Raw genomic sequence first — 22373 nt, forward strand, 5'->3', positions numbered from 1 at the left:
AGTCCAAAGGGTTGTGGACATGACTGAGCAACTAACACTTTCACTTCACTTTCAGACAAGAAATCCAGGCAAAGTTTTATTGTGGCCCTCCAGCAGCAGTGGGAAGTGAAAACAAGTAACAGGTTCCCTTACTGGCTCCTAGAGGTGAAGCAAACTGGTTTCCTTATATGGGGTGAGGGTGGAGTGTGTGTCGAGGACCAGATCAGAGAGGTGGCTTAGGTGATTCGCCCAACCTTTTGGCAGTGTTGAGTGCAGGGGGCATGCACAGTACCCGGCTTGTGCTCCTGCTCTTCAGAAGTGTCAGCTGGGTTTTTATCTTTTTGTATCTTCTTGTCCATCATTTGCCCCAACTGTGCAGCATATGCACAGCTATTTTTAGTCCCTTATAGTTTCTTTGTATTTTGCTGCTTGAAGAAACCTTTGGTCAGGTGCAAGAACTGTAGTAAAGGATCCCAGGTCTCAGCCTGTCTCAGTGTGTCTTTCCTTTCCAGGATTGTTCCATATGGATGTGCAAATATATGCATGTGTATATATAGGTGTGTGTGTGTTCATTTATGTTACCAAAGGGACAATAATTTCAATTCAATTCTGGAGGAAACACTTCATTTCCCTAGAGAAATAGCAATTGGAAGATTACACAACTGATCATTATTGCCAGTGCTCAGGGTGAGAGTTTTATCCTCCTATATGTTAGCAATACTAAAGAAATGAGACCAGGAGGAACATTATTGAACTGGGAGGCTGTGAACATGGGAGAATGTTCTGGTTCTTGTCACCTCATAAACTACAGGGCCAAGGGGAAGTTACTGTTCTTCGCCGACCTGAGTTTCCCTCATCTGTGAAATGTGGTAGGACAAGATCTTTAAATGGGGGCTTCCTAGGTGGCTCAGTGGTAAAGAATCCGCCTGCTAATGCAGGAGACGCTGGAGATGCCTGTTGGATCCCTGGATGGGGAAGATCCCCTGGAGAAGGAAATGGCAACCCACTCCAGTTTTCTTGCCTGAAAAATCTATGGACAGAGGAGCCTGGAAGGCTGCATGGGGTCGCAAAGTCAGTCAGACACTACTGAGCATGCACACAGTTCAGATCTTTAAATATTCTTATGTCACTTACACTTTGTGAAACAAATTCACTAAGTGCTAACAAACCAGAATTTGTTTAAAGCTAAGAATGTGACCCATGTATTTAATGGACAGATTATGGGTTTCTGTAGTTATTTTGAATGTGTCTTGTATAAATGGAATAGCCATTAGAGAGGAGAGATTTATTTTACATTTGAGTCACTTCATATACAACTGAAAGCAGCTAAGCATTTTTAGAACACTTACATATTTTAGGAACAAAATCATCTGATACCTTTTATCCCAGTCAACAAAAAGCTATCGAGTAGTTGGCAATTGGATGTTCAAAAGCAATCATAAGGTTTCTTTTCCAAGCTAAGGAGATCTGAAGGTCATCTAGTGAGTGACCATGATGGGGAGACCATTTTCTGGCTATGTTTCCCAAGGTTTTCATGCAAAACTCTGAAAAGTAGCTTGCACAGATATTTTGTGACATTTCTGTAGACTAATAGCAATTTGGGTTAAAGTATGTGGGGTAAGCTAGAAGCATATTAGCATGCAGTATTAATGTGAGCTCCCCTTTCCCTTTGGTGACAGAAATGAACAATTTGCAAGCAGGTTATTACCTATCCAGGTTAAGAATTTTTCATTCTTCTTTTTCTTTAACTCCTTTTTAAAAAATTGATGTCTAGCTGGGAACAATTAAACGAAATTAGCACATATGGCATAGCGGCATAAGTCAAGAAGTTTTAACATTTTTATTTAATTTAATAAGCATATTTAATGCCTTATAGTTTTGAAAGTTTAGCCAGAGCTTAAATTAGGTCAGATTTTATTCTTTTCTTTTATGCTTTCCTCCTCTCTTTCTTAGTGTGTGTGAGATTAAAAAAAAAAAAAAAAGGAACATTTATTTTTATAAAGCCCCATAAAAGCTTTTATGGAAATCCCTCTCATTAAAAACTAGAAAAACACATCATCATAAAAGGTAAATACCAGCAAATAAATTATATATGATAGACACATAAGATCAAGAAACAGAAAAAAAAATTGATAGCCACATCATCTTAAATAGTGGTTGTAGCATCCACTGAAAATTTCTGAATCAAATGAACTTTGGTAATGACTTCACAATATACAACAAATTCTGAGAAACTGCTCATAACCAAACGTTCTATTTCATTTCAGCTTAAGATCAATATAGTGTTTGCTTTCCCAATTAAATTTTGTGTATTTGAGCTATTGGATTTCTTATAAAATGTGGAAATACTCAAATAAGCTAACTAAATTGAAAGATTTTTATTGGTTATAATGTTAGCATCTATTCTGATTAGAAAACTAGGCATTTTTTAACGTGGCTAAATTTTTCATTTATTTATTTTTCAATGTATCACATTGAAATACATATTTCAATGTTATATTTCATTTCATATTATTTATTAAATGGATATATGATAAATGTGTGTATTATATATGTGTATACTGTTTTTAGAGTCAAAAGGATTTTTTAACCCTAATTTTATTTTGCACTTTTCCTCCTAAGTTCCTGCTTTGTATTTTCATTAGATTTTATTTCAGGACTACAATATGAACTTGTTTAACTACATGGACACCACCTGAATGTCCCATAGGTACTTAGATTCAGCCCGCCCAAACCAAACTCACTCCCTTTCCCATCAAGTTGCCTTTGAGAGCTCTTACTTGCTGTTCGTTATTGATGACACCACATCAGAAGCCTCCACTTACCCCTGGTTGCTCCCTGTCTCTCAATCCCAGAGCCAATGATAACTGAATCCTGTCCAGTTTTGCAGAAAAATCTCTTTGAAGTTTAAGCCTCTTGCTCTTCATTTCCATGGTCACAGCTGCAGTCCAGGTGAATCAGAAGTAGTTTTGATTTCACCATTTATGAGCCATGTGACAAGTTAACCCCAGTAAGTTTTAGTTTTCTCAAATATTAAGTAGGGAGTGAACTTACTTCTGAGTGTGGATGAGAGACCAACTGAGGTAATGTATATAAAGCATCGAACAGACTTCTTACATGCAGTCAGTTGAATCTTAGTTAGGTGAAGGATGAAGAGAAGGTTTAGTCTCGACAGACAGTTTAAAAAAAGCCTTGGAAACTTGAAGCAGTGGAGCCTATCTAGGAGCCAGTATCAAGGAGTTTTCTATATCCCTTGCTATTAGATAAAGAAGCAGCATGAGGACTTAATAGCATAATGTTCATAGCTAAATAAGATTTACTCAGATTTTCTTTTTAAATGCAAAGTAGAAGAGTTAAGCCCATCAGCACAAAGGGCAACTAACTACCACCCACAGACAGATATACATGTGTTTGTGCACTGAGAGGACACAGGAAAAGCTGCCCAGCACATGATTGATTGATCTGGCATCTTATAGTAGCTACTTCTGCAACATCTTAGTTTTGAAATTGTTTATCTACAGTATTAAAAATTAAAGTTTCCTGGTAGCCCTGTCCTTTCACTTTAAATACAAAATTTATAAACTTCAGTCTGAGACAACCAGGCTTTACTTATTTGCCATGCTTCTCTCTCTTCTGACCCATTTCCATAAGTGGTTCCTTTTATCTTCAATGGATTCAGTTTAATCGTATCTGCTCTTGTTCAGAGGGAAGGAACAGTTCTTAGGAACCAGTGTTGTAGGGCAGCGATCAAGACTTATCTGAGATGGACCATGTCCAGTGGTTATAAGAAGATAGGCTATTAGAATTAGAAAGATCTTTCTGATATTTCTATCTACTGCTAGGAGAGAGACAACAGTATATCAGTAATCCTGTCTCCTTGTCAGGTCAGCTTTCCTGTGATCAACATTAAGAAAGAAAAAAAAAGAAAATTCCATTAACTGAACCTATATGTGTTTTCATGTAACACTGAGATGTCTCTTTCCTTGTCTAACCTAAATGAATTATCCCTAGACTTTCCCTTCACTGTTTAAAATAAGTCAGTTTCTAGCCATAGTTGGGTATGCCTGTTTTCAAAATGCAATGTCAAGGAGACATAGCTGCTATAGTAATTGTGGATTACAATTTATTCAGGGTGTCAGAACAAATCCATTAGGATAGAAATTTATAAGGGCTATTAAAATTGTCAACTGTGTTTAATAGTCTTTCACTTTTGCAGATGGTTATCTAAAATTGTTTATGATTTTTTAATTTCCCTGTTTCTACCAGGGCCTATTTGAAGTTCATACCATTTTTTTAAATTTCTTTTAAGTCCTTGGAAGATAGTATATGTATTGTCTTTTCAAAATATATAATAGTTACTTTTCTTTTGTATCTTTCTAACCTTGGCAAACATCAGCATGTTTAAGTATGAAAAATTGTGTCAGGTTAGTTAGAACCCCGAGTGATATGGGAGTTGATATTTAGGAATAGGTTTCAAACAAAGCTTCAGAAAATTTGAGGGATTTGGGTCGGTTAAGTTTAAGATGCAGCGGAATCCAGGGACAGTCTCATAAATGTTCTAGAACTTCAGCCCCTAGCATGCAGTGGTGAAATAGTTGCAGTGATTACCTCAAAGAAATGCAGAATGGCTACTACTCCTAAAGTAGTGATGAATTTTTGAGGATAAACTTGTTTGATCAGTGAAGAATAGCCGAGGAGGGTAACTATTTTTGAGAACATAATATAGATAAAATCAAGCTCAAATTCTTTTATTCTTTACTCAGACATAAAATTAGAGTACTTAAATTATCTTATTGTGAAATATACATTAAAACGAACTATTTGACAGATATGTATAATTTTACAAAGAACAATAAGACAAATCAGTATGTACAAGCCACCTGCCTTAAAAACTGGAAAATTAGACACAGGTCAAGTTCATTTCCATTCCTGCTCATCTTTTCTGGGAGTCAACATTCTAAAATTTTCATTAACATTTCCCTTGATATTCTTTTTGGTTTTACCACATGTGTTTGTCCTAAAAATACTGGTTAGCTTTGTCTGCTCTTTACTTTTATATGCTGACAATAACTTACTCTTTCGTAGGCCCTTTAGTGACTTTCCCTTAAATGTTGTATTTTGAATTTCATTCATGTTGATAGCCTGCTTCATTTATTTTCAATAATGTATGATTTACAACTATAATTGACCCTTGAACAACTCAGGTGTTAGGGGCTCTGACTCTCCCCTGCAGTTGAAAATTCATGTATAATTTTTGACTCCCCCCAAACTTAATGGCACCCCAATCCAGTACTCTTGCCTGGAAAATCCCATGGATGGAGGAGCCTGGTGGGTTGCAGTTCATGGGGTCGCTAAGAGTCCGGCACGACTGAGCGACTTCACTTTCACTTTTTACGTTCATGCATTGGAGAAGGAGATGGCAACCCACTCTGGTGTTCTTGCCTGGAGAATCCCAGGGATGGGGGAGCCTGGTGGGCTGCCGTCTATGGGATTGCACAGAGTCGGACACGACTGAAGCGACTTAGCAGCAGCAGCAGCAAACTTAACTACTAATAGCCTGCTATTGATCAGAAGCCTTACTAATAACATAAAGTCAATTAAGACATATTTTGTATATACATATATATTATATTACATTCTTACAATAAAGTAGGCTAGAGAAAATGTTATTAAGAAACTCATAAGAAGGAGAAAATACATTTAAATAAATACAGTATTCTACTATATTTAATGATACTGACATCATCTGTTTGCAAGATGAATCATCTGTCAGTAGCTACATCAATACTGACTTATACAGTAAGTACACTGTAGACGTTTTATGTATTATCAACACTAGATATCAAAAATGAAAAAAAAATATGTAAAAAAGAAATCTGTATTTATTTACAGGTATAACAGTTCCTTCACTGATAACAAAGAATCAATGTGATTGTTTTGTGGTAGCCTAGAGTAATCAAGATGATTGCTTCATGGTACCATAGCCTATACACTAATGAATGAATCAGTGTAAAATTTTTATGGCGTATGGTATTACAGTCATATTCATAATACACTATTGGAAATATTGTTACATTAAAAAAACACTTACCTGTGCTGATAGGCTAATAATAGCTTCTCCAGTTACAAGAGAGACAAACTGTACAGTCATGTAGTTTTTTTTTTAAGTTACAAAACAGTAAGAAAGCTAAAGCATTATTAATTTTATATTTAATATCACTCACCTTATATCTATATCAGGACAGGGTATCTTCAGTACAAGTCTTGCACACAATGAATACTTAGGCAATAATGACACAAAATTCTCTTACAGTTCTTGCTGCACAGTAGTTAGATTTCCACATAAAGACACATACACACAACAGACAAGCATATTAACTGTACAGCATAGTGATTCTTTTCGGTTAATTAAGTGGAAGTGAATCATCATGAAGGTCTCCATCCTCGTCATCTTCACACTGAGTAGTCTGAGCAGAAGGAAGAGGAGGGGCTGGTCCTGCTGACTCAGAGTTGGCAGAGGTGGAGGAGGGGGTGGGGGCAGGAGAGCTAGGCACACTCAGTGTAAGTTTACAGAAATATATTGTAATTTTTCATTTCTCTAAAAATCTTTATGGTACCAGTCCTTCATCCACCATTTGCTTTTGTTTCAGTGCCTATATCGTAGAAAAATCCATTTCCTAAGAGAAGTCAAAAGCGGTCTTCAATAAATTCTTCTGCCAAATTATATAATGTCAGTATGTTTTCTAGTACTGATTCTTCTACATCTTCTTCCTCATTGTCTGACACTGGTTGGGAAGAACTTATCTCTATGAAACCATCTTCTGTTCATTCTTCTAGTATGGTGTCTATAGGCTCTTGAATTTCTTCAAGATCCATATCTTTAAACTCTTCACTTCCTCCCCACCTTTTTTTTGGCCACATCCACAGTCTCTTCATAATTTCCTTGATCGACTCTGTAGCAATCCTGTGAAGTCATGCACAACGTCTGGACGTAGTTTTCTCCAGCAGGAATTTATTGTCTCTGGCTGCTGATTTGCTCAGACTTTTCTGTAATGCCACGATGGCATCTTCAATGATATAATCCTTCCAGACTTTCATGTTGTTCTCTCTATCAAGGTTTTCTTCCATAGTATTGACAGTCCCTCCCACAGAATACTGTGTGTAATGAGCCTTAAAAGTCCTCATGACTCCCTGATCTAAAAGTTGAATTAGATATGTTGTGTTGGGAGGCAAGTAGAAAACTTCAGTGTTGAACTCACAGGGTTCAGTGTGGATTAGGGCATTGTCCCGTATGAAAAGAACCTTTGAAGGCAGTCCTTTGCTATCAAGGTACTTCCTGACTTTAGGGACAAAGTATAGATGGACCCAGTGAAAGGATCTCATTGACGAGAACTTCTTCTTGTACCACAAACAAACTTGCAGCTAGTGTTTATCTTCTCCCTTAAAGGCTTGGAATTTAGCAACTTTACAGATACGGGCAGTGCTGATCATAAACCCAACTGCATTTGCAAGAAACAGTAGAGTTAGTCTATCCCTTCCTGATTAAATACTGGTGCTGACTTCTCTGCCTTACTAATAAATACCTTCTGTGGCTTCCCCCCACTCCCCCCGCCGCTAGAATAGGGCATTTTTGTCTGCATGAAAAATCTAGTCAGGCAGATATAATTTCTCCTTAACGAGAATGAGGTTTCTTAATAGCATAGAAACTCTTCTGCTGCCTGTTGGTAGAAGACGCTGCTTCTCTTAATATCTTGACATAATTTGGAAAATTATCTCCAGATTTAGATCCTTCACCTTCCTTTTGCTTTAAGTTGTTATAAGTAACTTTGCTTTTTCTCAAATCATATAGAGTCTAGAGGTATGCCTTTTGTATGGCAATCATGCACCCACATAAATGCTTCATTTTCAATATGAGGTTTTCACTTTCAAAATAAGATTAAAAGGTATTTCACAAAAAATACAAAGTTCTCATGCCTGTTGGCATATTTGCAGTTATGGCTTCATGAATTTCCATTTTTATTGACAATGGTCCTTATGCTGGATTCATTTATCTTGAAATGGTGGACAACCACAGCTGCAGACCTCAATCTATGGTACACAACAAGCAGGTTAACTTTTTCTTGTAATGTCATGACTTTTCTTTGCTTTTTGGGAGTGCTTCCAGCATCACTAGTGGTACTTTGTATGGGTCCCGTGGTGTTATTCAGGGTTTACGCTTTTGAACTAAGTGTGATGAAAAATACTCAGAAACCTCAAGAGATCACTTCTCTACTGCAATTCACAATCTACTGGAGAGACAAACTGCTCACGTGGACGTGATTAGCCTCACACAGCCTTTGAAGCAGATACTCCCAACACTTGAGCTCACTGCAAAAGCAACAGGAAATACTACAAAATTATTATAGTATTAGTGTTCATTACAGTCAATTTTATTCAGTCATGATTTAATATTGCATCTTTATATGTGTTTCTGTTTCTCTCTGTTTGGAATTGCACCATGTAAGGTCTGTAAGTGCATAGGTTATGATAAATATTAACCTTTTACAATATATTTGTATATATTTTATGATAGTAAATAATAGAATAGACTAGTATTTACATATATCTTATTCATTCTTTATATACCTAACTTTTTCTTATTTTTTGATATTTCTAGACTATGTGACTCATCTGTGAGTTTCTTTTAAATTGTCACAAATGTCAAAAAATATTCTAATATCAGTTCAGTTCAATTGCTAAGTCATGTCCAACTCTTTGCTCATGGACTGCAGCATGCCAGGCGTCCCTGTCCATCACCAACTACCAAAGCTTGCTCAAATTCATATCTGTCGAGTCAGTGATGCCATCCAACCATCTCATCCTCTGTCGTCCCCTTCTCCTCCCACCTTCAATCTTTCCCAACATCAGGATCTTTTCCAATAAGCCGGTTCTTCGCATCAGGTGGCCAAAGGATTAGAGTTTTAGCTTCAGCATCAATCCTTCCAATGAACATTCAGGACTGATTTCCTTTAGGATGGACTGGTTGGATCTTCTTGCAGTCCAAGGGACTCTCAAGAGTCTTCTGCAACACCACAGTTCAAAAGCATCAATTCTTTGACACTCAGCTTTCTTTATAGTCCAACTCTTACATCCATACATGACTACTGGAAAAACCATAGCCTTGACTAAAAGGACCTTTGTTGGTAAAATAATGTCTCTGCTTTTAAATATGCTGTCTAGGTAGTCATAGCTTTTTTTCCAAGGAGCAAGCATCTTTTAATTTCATGGCTGCAGCCCCCATCTGCAGTGATTTTGGAGCCCCCCCAAAAAAGTCTCTGTTTCCATTGTTTCCCCATCTATTTAATATGGGTATAAGTGGACCAGGCAGCTCAAACTAGTGTTGTTTGGAGTCAACTGTATATGAATTTAAGATGATTTACTTATCATCTAGTCTCTCATTAATGTACATTTGCATTATTTCCTACCTGTTTCAAACTCTCCCTCTATTGACATTTTTGTATATATCACCTGATAAGCATATAGAAATGGTTCTCTATGTATGTTCCTTGGAATAGAATTACTGGGTTTTGTATAAACATAACCTCAACTTCACTAGGTAATGCCTAACTGTTTTCCCTTGTTGAACAAATTTATACCCTCATCAGTACTTTATAAAGTTCCTATTCCACTATATGCTTTCCAGTATTTGGAATTGTCAGTCTTTTAAACTTTTATCTATATCATGGATATGAATTAACTTAATTTGTTTTATTTTGTAATTCTTTACCTATTAATAAGGTAGGGCTTCCCTGGTGGCTCAGACGGTAAACAATCTGCCTGCAATGCAGGAGACCTGAGTTCGATCCCTGGGTTGGGAAGATCCCCTGGAGGAGGACATGGCAACCCAGTCTGATATTCTTTCCTAGAGAATCCCCATGGAAAGAGGAGCCTTGGGGGGCTACAGTCCATGGGCTCACAAAGAGTCAGACATGACTGAGCAACTAAGCACCCCACATACATTAATAAGGTTGGCTACCTATATTTCTTTTATCAAATGCCTCTTTATATTTCCCCACTTTTATATTATTTGCTTTTACATGTTTTGAGCGGTAATTCTTACATATTCTGGATATAAATTTTTCTTGGTCATGTATTTTGACAAATATTTTTTCCCTGACTTAGTTGTTTGTCTTTTCACAATGTCTTTTAATAAGAAGTTCTTTAATTTAATGTATTTGAATATCTTAATCCTATCTTTTAGACTTGAACTCAGATCCTTCCCTTCTCGGATGTGCTCTCCTATGCTTTCATGAAAGTTCTGTCTTCAACAAGTAATTTGTCTCCATAGAAATGATTTATTTTGTATTCATGAAAAGCAGAATTCAAAATTTATTTTATGTATATAGAAAGTTGCCCTAGCACTGTTTGTGCTAGTTATTCTTTCCCAGCTGACTGGGTATCTTATCTCTGCCATTCATCAGATAGCCATGTACATAATGACTGGGCCTGCCCTCCACTTGGTAAAAATGGTTTGTTCTTCTCTACCCAGACGACACAGTTAAATCCTCTTTCTAAATTTATTATATGCAATAATCTCTTCAAAGAACTATCTTTTGATTCTCTGTTTTCTGTCACTTTGACTTTTGTTTTTATGTTAAAGATTATCATTGTAGTTTCTAGGGAAGTATTTCTGGTCAGATTTCCTATATTCTAATATATATACTTAATTATAAACATTTTTCTTGCAATATTAAGTTCAGTTCAGTCACTCAGTTGTGTCTGACTCTTTGTGACCCCATGGACTGCAGCACGCCAGGCTTCCCTGTCCATCACCAACTCCCAGAGCTTGCTCAAACTCATGTCCATTGAGTTGATGATGCCATCCAACTATCTCATCCTCTGTCATCCCCTTCTCCTGCCTTCAATCTTGCCCAGCATCAGGGTCTTTTCCAATGAGTCAGTTCTTCTCATCAGGTGGCCAACGTATTGGAACTTCAGCTTCAGCATCAGTCTTTCCAATGAATATTCAGGACTAGTTTCCTTTAGGATGGACTGGTTTGATCTCCTTGAAGATTAGATCTATACCTCAAACTATGATAATATTTTTTATTCAAAACTTTAAAATTATAGAGTGTTGTAAAGTTCACAGCAAAATTGAGGGGAAGATACAAACACTTCCTATATTACCTCTTGCCCCCACACATACATAACTTCCTTATCATCTGTATCTTCCACCTAAAATGGCACATTTGTTACAACTGATGAACCTACATTGACATATCACATTCACCCAAAGGCCACAGTTTACAGTAAGATTCACTCTTGGTATTGTACATTCTGTGGATTTGGATAAATATAAAATGATATGAATCTATCATACTAGTATTATACAGAGTATTTTCACTGCCCGAAAAGCCCTCTATGCTCCACTTACTCATTCCCTCATCAAAGCCGTGGCAACCACTGACATTTTTATGCTCTATGTAGTTTCGACTTTTGCAAAGTAACATACAGTTGGAACCACACATTATGTAGCATTTTCACATCGGCTTCTTTCACTTGGTAATACCCATATCTTTTCATAGCTTGATAGCTTGTTTTTTTCATTTTTCATTAAATTTTTATTTTATACTGGGATATAGTTGATTTTGGAGAAGGAAATGGCACCCCACTCCAGTACTCTTGCCTGGAAAATCCCATAGACGGAGGAGCCTGGTAGGCTGCAGTCCATGGGGTCCCTGAGGGTCGGACACGACTGAGCGACTTCACTTTCACTTTTCACTTTCCTGCATTGGAGAAGGAAATGGCAACCTGCTCCAGTGTTCTTGCCTGGAGAATCCCAGGGATGGGGGAGCCTGGTGGGCTGCCTTCTATGGGGTCACACAGAGTCGGACATGACTGAAGTGACTTAGCAGCATAGTTGATTTACAATATTGTGTTAGTTTCTGCTGTACAGAAAACTGATTCAGTTATTCATATAGATATATCCATCCCGTTTCAGGTTCTTTTCTTATACAGGTCATCAGAGAATATTGAGTAGAGCTCACTATGCTATACAATAGGTTCTTACAGATTTCTATGTTATATTTAGTAGTGTATATATGTTGACCCCAAACTCCTAATTTGTCCCTCCCAGCACCTTTCCCCTTTGGTAACCATAAGTTTTTTTCCAAAGTCAGTTAAGTCTGTCTCTGTTTTCTAAATAAGTTCATTTAGATCATTTTTTAGTTTCCACGTATGTGAGTGAGTGGTCACTGAGTTGTGTCCGACTCTTTGTGACCCCGTGGACTGTAGCCTACCAGGCTCCTCCATCCATGGGATTCCCCAGGCAAGAGTACTGGAGTGGGTTGCCATTTTCTTCTCCAACATATAAGTGATATTATATATTTGTCTTTTCCCAAATTACTTTATTTAGTATAATAATCTCTAGCTCCATTCATGTTGCTGCAAAGGGCATTATTTCCTTTGTTTTTAATAGCAGCATAATATTTCATTGAACAGTATATCATTTGTCTAGTTTCGGTATCAGGGTAATGATGGTCTCATAGAATGAGTTTGAGAATATTCCTTCCTCTGCACTTTTTGGAATAGTTTCAGAAGGAGTGTTGTTAACTCTTCTCTAAATGTTTGATAGAATTCCCTTATGAAGTCACCTGGGCCTGAAGTTTTGTTGTGGAAAGTTTTTTCAATCACAGTTTCAAATTTCATTGCTTGTAGTTGGTCTTGTGGTTTTATACTTAATCCTAGTTCAGTCTTGGAAGATTGTATCTTTCTAAGAACTTGTCTATTTCTTCTGGGTTGTTCATTTTATTGGCATATAGTTGCTTGTAATAGTCTCTTATGATCCTATGTATTTCTTAGTGTCAGTTGTAACTTCTCCTTTTTAATTTCTAATTTTATGATTTGTGTCCTCTCCCTTTTTTCTTGATGAATCTGGCTAAAGCTTTATCAATTTCTTTTTGAAGAACCAGCTTTTAGTTTCATTTATTTATTTGTCTGTTTGTTTTCTTTATCTCTCTTCTATTTATTTCTGCTCTGATCTTTATGGTTTCTTTTCTTCAACTAGCTTTGGGTTTTGTTTGTTCTTCTTTGTCTAGTTGCTTTAGGTGTAAGGTCAGGTTTTTTATTTGAGATAGCTTACTTCTTTATAGCAGTAAATGATATCTGTTGTCTGGATGGACTACAGTTTATTTATTCATTCAGCTACTGAAGGGCATGTAGATAGCTTTCGAGTTTGGGCAATTATGAATAAAGTTGCTATAAACATTTGTGTTCAGGTTTTTGTGTAAATACTAAGGAGCACAAGTGCTGGATCACGTGGTAAGAGTATGTTTAGTTTTGTAAGAAACCACCAAACTGTCTTCTAAAGTAAGTGTACAATTTTATATTACCACCAGCAATGAATGAGATTTCTGTTACTCCACATCCCTGCCAGGATATGATTTTGCCAGTGTTTGAGATTTTGTCCATTCCAGTAGGTTTATAGTGTTATTCCATTGTTGTTGGGTTTTTTCTTAATCTTTATTTTTTTTCATTTGGGTGCACTGGGTCTTAGTTGCGACACATGGGATCTTCGATCTTCTTTGCAGGCATGTGGAATCTTTTAGTTTCAGCATGTGGGATCTTTATTTTTTTGTTGCACACGCAGGATTTTTAGTTGTAGCATGCAAAGTCTCAGTTGCAGCATGTGGGATCTAGTTCCCCAATCAGGGATTGAATCCAGACCTTCTGTTCTGGGAGTGCAAAATCTTAGCCACTGGACCACCAGGGAAGTCCCACCTCATTGTTGTTTTAATTTGCATTTCCAAGACAATGTATGACATGGTGCATCTTTTCATACACTTGTTTTTCATCTGCATGTCTTCTTTGCTGAGGCCTATTAAGATCTTTGGTCCATTTTTAATTGGGCTGTTTTATTATTGTTGAGTTTTAATAATTCTTATATAATTTGAATAACAGTCCTTTGTTGGATGTATATTTTGCAAATATTTTCTCACAGTCCATGGCTTGCCTTTTCATTCTCTTCACAGCATCTTTCACAGAGCACAAACTTTTTAACTTTATAATTACTTGTTACTTCTTACATTGATTTTGTCTTTGGCATTATCTCTAAAAAGTCATTGACAAAGTCATCTAGTATCTCTTCTATATTATCTTCTCTTTTAGGAGTTTTATCATTGTGTGTTTCCTATTTATATCTATGATCCACTTTGATTTAAAGGAAAGTAAAGGAGTAAGGTTTATGTCTAGATTCAATTTTTTGTGTGTGAATGTCTGATTTCTCCAGCAGCATTTATTGAATAGACTATCTTTGCTGCATGGTATTGCTTTTGCTTCTTTGTCAAAGATAAGTTGACTATATTTATGATTGTCTATTTTTCAGGTTTCTATTGCGTTCTATTGATTTGTTTGTCTCTTCTTTTGACAGTACCACTTTATCCTGATTACTATTGCTTTGTAGTAAGTCTTAAAGTCAGGCAGTAGCAGTCTCTCAACCTAGTTGTTCTTCTTTAATATTGTGTTAGCTATTCTGGGTCTTCTGCCTCTCTACAATAAACTTTGAATCAGTTTGTTGGACCCATATATCACTTGCCAGGATATTGATTGGGATCACACTGAATAGGTAGATCATGTTGGGGAGAACTGGCACCTGCATAATATTGAGTCTATCCGTGAACAAGGGGTGCCTTTCTTTTATTTAGTTCTTCTTTAATTTTGTTTATCAGATTTTTATAGTTTTCTATATACATATCTTATACATATTCTGTTAGATTTATACCCAAATATTTCATTTGAGGGGGTGAAAATGTGAATGGCATTGTTTTTATTTTCAAATTCATGTTGTTCATTGTTGATATCTAAGAAAGCAACTAACATCTGTATATTAACTTTGTATCCTGAAATCTTGCTATAACTGCTTATTAGTTCAAGGATTTTGTCAATTCTTTCAGATTTTCTCCATAGATGATCATGTTGTCTGTGAACAAAGATAGTTTTATGTTTTCTTCCTGATCTGTATACCTATTATTTCCTTTTCTTGCCCTCATTGCATTAGCAAAGATTTACAGTAAGTTGTTGAAAAGGAGTGCTTAAAAGGGATATTCTTACTTTGTACCTGGTTTTAGTGGGATAGTTTTTCATTTCGCACCATTAACTTTGATGTTATGGTTGTTTCTTAAATACACGCAAAAGGATTGTACATCACATTAATAAATATAACTGGTGGTGGAAACCATCCAAAATCCTTCAGAATAAATTAAAACTATTTCAAAGCAAAGAGACTGCTGTGACTAATTCATGAGTTATAGAAAACTTTCAACACAGAGGATTAACATTAAAACACAGTGTCATGGTTTAAAAGGTAGTGTTTGACTTTTCTTTCTTAGTAGGCTATGAAATAATAATGCCTCTCTAATCCAGTTTATTAGTTCAGTGAAATAAAATATCTGGATATTTAAATTCATCCTGCCCATCTTTTCCTTTTTTCTGGAAATTTTACTGTTTTCATTTGTTTAAAGTAGATTGATTTATAGTTGTTATTTGGTCCATTTATCCCATATTTTCAGTCCTCCAGTATTTTAGTTATATTGTGTTTGTTTAGCTCCCAAATTAGATATTATTATTCTCTCTAGTCAGTATTTGGTTTAACTGCATGTTTCTATTTTCTTTGATCACCAGGCTTGCATCTTATATATTCCTTTTAAAATCATTTTCCATAGCTCTAATGTACATTGTTTAGAAGTTCCCTTAGCAATGTATGTTGGTATACAAATCCTCAGCTTTTGTTTGTATAATATAAAATTTGTCTTCATATCACTCTCAGTCTTGAAAAAGTGGGAAAATAATACTAAGTGATAGTCACTTTCTCTTAACATACGGACATTATCTCACTATCTTTTGGCTTATTTGGAGAGCCTGGAGAAGGCAATGGCACCCCACTCCAGTACTCTTGCCTGGAAAATCCCATGGACAGAGGAGCCTGGTAGGCTGCAGTTCATGGGGTCGCTAGAAGTCAGACACGACTGAGCAACTTCACTTTCACTTTTCCTTTTCATGCATTAGAGAAGGAAATGGCAACCCACTCCAGTGTTCTTGCCTAGAGAATCCCAGAGACGGGGGAGCCTGGTGGGCTGCCGTCTATGGGGTCGCACAGAGTTGGACACAACTGAAGCGACTTAGCAGCAGCAGCAGCAGTCATTGACTAATTCTTATTACTTTTTAGGTTATCAGTAGTTTCTTTCCAGATTCCTTTAAGTTCTTTTTTTTCCCCTTGGTATTCTGCAATTTTACAATACAATAACAAAATTTTTGTTTATACTTCTTGGGTTTCACTGGGTTTCCTAAGATTCAGTTCTGATGTCTCTCATGAATATTGGAAATTCTCAGCCTCTGTGTTCTTGAATATGGCACTTCTACCATTTTCTCCTTGGAAGAATAGCTATGACAAACCTAGACAGCATATTAAGCAGCAGAGATATTGCTTTGCTGACAAAGGTCCATATAGCCAAAGCTATGGTTTTTCTGGTAGTAATGTACGGATGTGAAAGTTGGACCATAAAGAAGGCTGAGTACCAAAGAATTGATGTTTTTTAACTGTGATGATGGAGAAGATTCTTCAGAGTCCCTTGGACAGCAAGGAAATCAAACCAGTCAGTCCTAAAGAAAATCAACCCTGAATATTCATTGGAAGGACTGATGCTAAAGGTGACGCTCCAATACTTGGGGCACCTGATCAGAAAAGCTGACTCACTAGAAAAGACCCTGATGCTGAGAAAGATTGAGGGCAGGAGGAGAAGGAGGCAACAGAGTATGTGATGATTGGATGACATCACTGACTCAAAGGACATGAGTTTAAGCAAACTCCAGGAGATAGTGAAGAATATGAAAGCCTGGTGTGCTGCAAATGTTAGGGGAAGCACACTGATTGAAACCGCCCACCCTGGCCAGGCACCATAGTAACCATTTGCATGAGTTGTTATATGACAGGAGATCCTGATAAGGAATATGGAACTAATAAGCCACCACCAATGAGATGAGTTCGGGAAAGGTCTAAAGGAGACACCGTGTGTCCGTCCACTTCCCAGAATCCCTCTCACTAGCATCCATCTTGGCTGAGCAATGCCTGCGCCACCAGGAAAGACTGAATTAGAACGATTGGCCAAAGACCACCCGGAAACTAATCCCATCACCATAAAAGTGGAGACTGCGAGCCACGCGGCAGAGCATTTCTCTTGGGTTCCCTTACCCTACTGCTCTCCACCTGGGTGCCCTTTCCCAATAAAATCTCTTGCTTTGTCAGCACATGTGTCTCCTCGGACAATTCATTTCCGAGCGTTAGACAAGAGCTGTTTCAGGCCCTGGAAGGGGTCCCCCTTCCTACAACACAAAGAGCTGGACACAGCTTAGTGACATAACAACCATTTTCTCCAGCTTCTCATCCTGAAATTCCAATAAGATATATACAAATTAACTTAATATATCCCCACCAAAATTAACCTCACTTCCATATTTTCTATCTCTTTGGTTCTCTGTAGAATATTCTGTGTAATCTTTGGTTCTATCTCATTGATTATCAATTCTGTTTTTACTTGTGTCTAATCTGCCATTTAATATATTCATTGTATAATTTCATTCATTTAACACATTTTGAATTCCTAATATGTTGTAATACTTTCTGTTTCTAGAAATATTATGCAGTTTTTAAAAAATGTACCTTGTCATTTTTTATGATCACTTGTTCTTTTGTCAGAGTTAGATAATGTTTTTGGAACATACTAAACATAGTTATCCTATATTTCCATATGATAATTTTACAAACTTCTTACATGTTTAATTCTGAAATTTCCCCTTTCGCTGACTTTTTTTCTCAGCAGCTTCCTTTTTGGTTTATTTTGTGATTTTTTTAAATTGTAGGTTTATGTTTCTTGAACATTTATCTATTGGAATTTTTTGAGGTCTGAGGTTGAAATTAATGCACTTGTTTCTTTTAATTTTTAGGCAGTTGAGGGTACCAGCAGGATGGCTTTAAATATTCACTTTAAGACTTTTTTAATCCATCAGATATTATGTTCTAAATCGTGTAAAGGCTCCCTTACTGTTAGGAACCACCCACTCCTCCCCATCTTCCTCCACCACCACCATCCAGAGTGAAGGCTCAGGGAGGAAAAATACTATTCTTCAGTAAGAAGATTTTTTGTTAACCTGTTGATGGGATTACTTTGGGGGCACTGATTAATACAATGGCATCTCTGTTTTAACCTCAGACACTGGGGGTGCCCTGGTTTTTGTCTCTTGCCTATAACATAGGATGTTAAAATTCAAACTCTACCCTGTCAAGAATTTTCAGATACCCCAAACACCTGTGTAATTTGCATCTAGGAATTCACCTTACTTTCCAACTAGCTTATGCATGCCTGTAGAAAGGTGATTGTGTGTGTGTGTGTGTTTAGTTGATTCACTCTTTTTTCCTATTCTGTGCTTGGACTGTTACTTTAGTCTGTTAAACCATATGTCACTAGAAATGGAAGATAGATTTCTAGGAGAATTTCTACTATTAGAGTGAAAGAATTTCTTAGGACTTATGGCTAAAGAGCTGTTGGGTAGGCCAATAAACAAAAAAGCTCAAAACCAAGCTCAGAGATTACCTGGAGAGATTTCTTATGTAAAAGGGGATTGATCTGGAACAAATGAGGCCTTGAGAATTAAAATAAGGATGTAGAAGAAAATCAAAAGACTAGAAAACTTAAGTTCACCACCTTCTGAGTCTTCTCTACCCAAGAAAGCAGCCACTCCTCCTTCCCTCCCACTTCCCCACCCACCCCTCTCCGCCTCCCCCTGCTTTGCCTCACTAGCCAGTGCCTCTTTTAGTTTCAGGACACTATCATTTCCTTACTTGAGATAATTACCTTCCAAAAGGAAGCCAGTTCTACCTCTTATTTTATCAAAATCTGATACATTTATATCTCAACATGTCCTCAGGAGTCAAATCCAAACCTGGAGGGAAAATGCCCACACAAAGGAATTACAGAGTACTTCTAATACATATTAGAAACAAGCTCAGGAATATGTATGAAATGAAATTTTAGAGTGTCCAAAGTGTAAAAAAAACATAACTTTAGATCAGTGTACCAATAATGATATATGCACTAGAAAACCCAGATTCTGACAGTTTGCTGGGTAAACTAACACAGACTTCATCCAGTGTTGACCAACAGATAAAAATGAGCTCCAAGAAATGAATAAAAACATAAGATGATAAAGATAATTGAAATAGGCCAATGGATGCTGCTGCTGCTAAGTCACTTCAGTCGTGTCCAACTCTGTGCGACCCCATAGACGGCAGCCCACCAGGCTCCCCCGTCCCTGGGATTCTCCAGCCAAGAACACTGGAGTGGGTTGCCATTTCCGTCTCCAATGCATGAAAGTGAAAAGTGAAAGTGAAGTGGCTCAGTCGTGTCCGACTCATCATAGACTGCAGCCTACCAGGCTCCTCTGTCCATGGGATTTTCCAGGCAAGAGTACTGGAGTGGGGTGCCATACAAATACATAAATTAGTCTTTTAAAGGAAAGCAATTATCAAATGCTTAAAATTACTAGGTAGTTAGCATTCTATCTATATATTGTTTACAGGAGACATGCTTAAAACACAAGGACAGAGGAAGACTGGAAAATGAAAACTTTATCAGCGAGGCCCTTTCGAATCTGGAGGTAATTTCTGCCACGTTTGGTGTCCTGAGTTGACCCTTTTACCAGGTTGCCAGAGAAGCTGCCAGCTTTGAGTGGTGCTCAGAACAAGAGAAGACTCTCCACTAGCCAGCCTGTGATACAAATATCTCTTCAACAGTTAGGTACCTCAGATCCAGCAGGTACAGAGCCTTCCCTGACCAAGATGCTGTGTACATCATACCAAGCCCCAGTAGAGGTTAATGCCTCTTACTGTTTTCAAGCAAAGCCAGCTTCTTTATGGCAAGTAGCTGTGCCGCTTTTGAGAAATAATTTCTGGCTGGCTACTGGGTTTGGATCTTAACTGAATGATTGAACTCAGTGTATTAGGGATGTGGGACTCAAATTGAGCATCATGAGTTAAACACTAGCTGATGAAAGTGAAAGTGGAGAGTGAAAAAGTTGGCTTAAAGCTCAACATTCAGAAAATGAAGATCACAGCATCTGGTCCCACCACTTCATGGGAAATAGATGGGGAAACGGTGGAAACAGTGTCAGACTTTATTTTTCTGGGCTCCAAAATCACTACAGATGTTGACTGCAGCCATGAAATTAAAAGACGCTTACTCCTTAGCAGGAAAGTTATGACCAACCTAGATAGCGTATTGAAAAGCAGAGACATTACTTTGCCAACAAAGGTTCGTCTAGTCAAGGCTATGGTTTTTCCTGTGGTCATATATGGATGTGAGTGTTGGACTGTGAAGAAGGCTGAGTGCCGAAGAATTGATGCTTTTGAACTGTGGTGTTGGAGAAGACTCTTGAGAGTCCCTTGGACTGCAAGGAGATCCAACCAGTCCATTCTGAAGGAGATCAGCCCTGGGATTTCTTTGGAAGGAATGATGCTAAAGCTGAAACTCCAGTACTTTGGCCACGTCATGCGAAGAGTTGACTCATTGGAAAAGACTCTGATGCTGGGAGGGATTGGGGGCAAGAGGAGAAGGGGACAACAGAGGATGAGATGGCTGGATGGCATCGCTGACTCGATGGACGTGAGTCTCAGTGAACTCCGGGAGTTGGTGATGGACAGGGAGGCCTGGTGTGCTGTGATTCATGGGGTCACAAAGAGTCAGACACGACTGAGCGACTGATCTGATCTGATCTTATATTTATTCAGTCACTCACTCAGACATATTCAATGCCATTTAATTATTAAGAAGAGTACATTTCAAACTGTTTTGACAAAGATCCACAGTAAGAAATATTATTATCATCTGTGGCATTCCTCCATTAACATTCATACAGTCCTCAATATCCTTGAGGTATTGGTTCCAGGAGCCATGCTACTCCTGTGGATACCAAAATTCTCAGATACTCAAATCCCTTATATAAAGTGGCATAGTACAATGAGCATAGTTGTCCGTCTCTGTATCTATGGGTTTTGCACCTGCAGATAAAAAGTCCAACTGTATTTGGAAAAAAAATATGCTCTGCAAAACTAAAGATATATGTATATACCCTTGCAGTATACTGTGATTATTTTTTTAGTTCTCTTCTATTTAATTTCCAAATTCTGGTTTCAACCTACTAAATTTATTTCATGACCCAGTAAATGTGGCAACATGCCATTTGGAATGGTATCTCCAAGCAAGTTGTTTAGGAACCTCAGTGAGCCTACCTGTTTGTCACTGCCAAGGTCTCATTCATTCTGTGCCTGAGGTTCCCAGGGAGTTCCCTGTTACCAGCTGATGAAGAAGAAAAAAGAAACTGAACTGAGAGTAATAATGCTATATGTGATGTTAATAAGCAAGAATAGTGGGTGAGACTTTTGTAGTTATCATAATATTTGTCCTATTCACTATTTTAAGTGGTGAAAGATCTATATCTTGATGAAAACTATCAGCATTTGCCATCATTTTAAAATGTTTTTATTGAAGAAAAAACGCAACATGATAACTACTGTCTTAACAGTTTTTAAGTCTACCATACAGTATTTACTATAGATACAATGTTGTACATCATATTTTTAAAACTTATTCATCTCCCATGACATTTGTCATTTTTTAGATAGCTTTGTCCTTTTAAGTCAGATTTGCAAACAGGAACATGATCTTTTTTTAAAAGGCTATTATCTCATTTATTAATAAGATAAATATTACACTTTTGAATAGACATATATTTCAAATCACATGAAGCACAGGGAAGAAATACAGTCCCTTTGGAAGTCGTGAACAAATGTAGGAAAGAGTCATGTTCAAAGCAACAGGGATGGGGTAAGAAGCACTGATCCTAACTGATCCTGACCCAGATATTCCTCCTCTCACCAGGTGGAGTGACGTATCAACTGGAGACGAAAAAAGACACACACACACACACGTCTTTGAAGTCTGAAAGGCACGTGAAGTGGACCATAGGGTGTATGGCACATTTTTTTTTTTCCAAGTAAATATCCTAGTTTTAAAGAGCCCAGCTTACAATCTTTTGCAATCATTGTTACATATTTGCTGCATACTGAAAATAACTGATGAACTATGTTAAAAATAATTGATGCTTGTGTGTGTGTGCTGTGTTCAGTCACTTTAAGTCATGTCCGACTCTTCACAACCCCATGGACTGCAGCCTACCAGGCTCCTCTGTCCATGGAATTTTCCAGGCAAGAATACTGGAGTGGATTGCCACTCCCTCATGCAGGAGATCTTCCCAACCCAGGGATCAAACCCTCATCTCCTGCATCACAGGCGGATTCTTTACTGCTG

The 22373-nt window shown here is 37.4% G+C and overlaps 1 long non-coding RNA gene across 1 annotated transcript in view; it reads left to right on the forward strand.

The window, feature by feature from the left end:
* Nucleotides 1-22118, forward strand: part of LOC123333066 — a 115123-nt gene extending 93005 nt beyond the window's left edge. Inside the window, exons 2-3 of the long non-coding RNA XR_006550239.2 lie at nt 19588-19665; nt 21945-22118. This is a non-coding gene — a long non-coding RNA (uncharacterized LOC123333066). The remainder of the gene's footprint in view (nt 1-19587; nt 19666-21944) is intronic.
* Nucleotides 22119-22373: the final 255 nt, after the last annotated feature.

The sequence above is a fragment of the Bubalus bubalis genome, chromosome 4 (genome assembly GCF_019923935.1).
Source record: "Bubalus bubalis isolate 160015118507 breed Murrah chromosome 4, NDDB_SH_1, whole genome shotgun sequence".
NCBI classification, from domain to species: domain Eukaryota; kingdom Metazoa; phylum Chordata; class Mammalia; order Artiodactyla; family Bovidae; genus Bubalus; species Bubalus bubalis.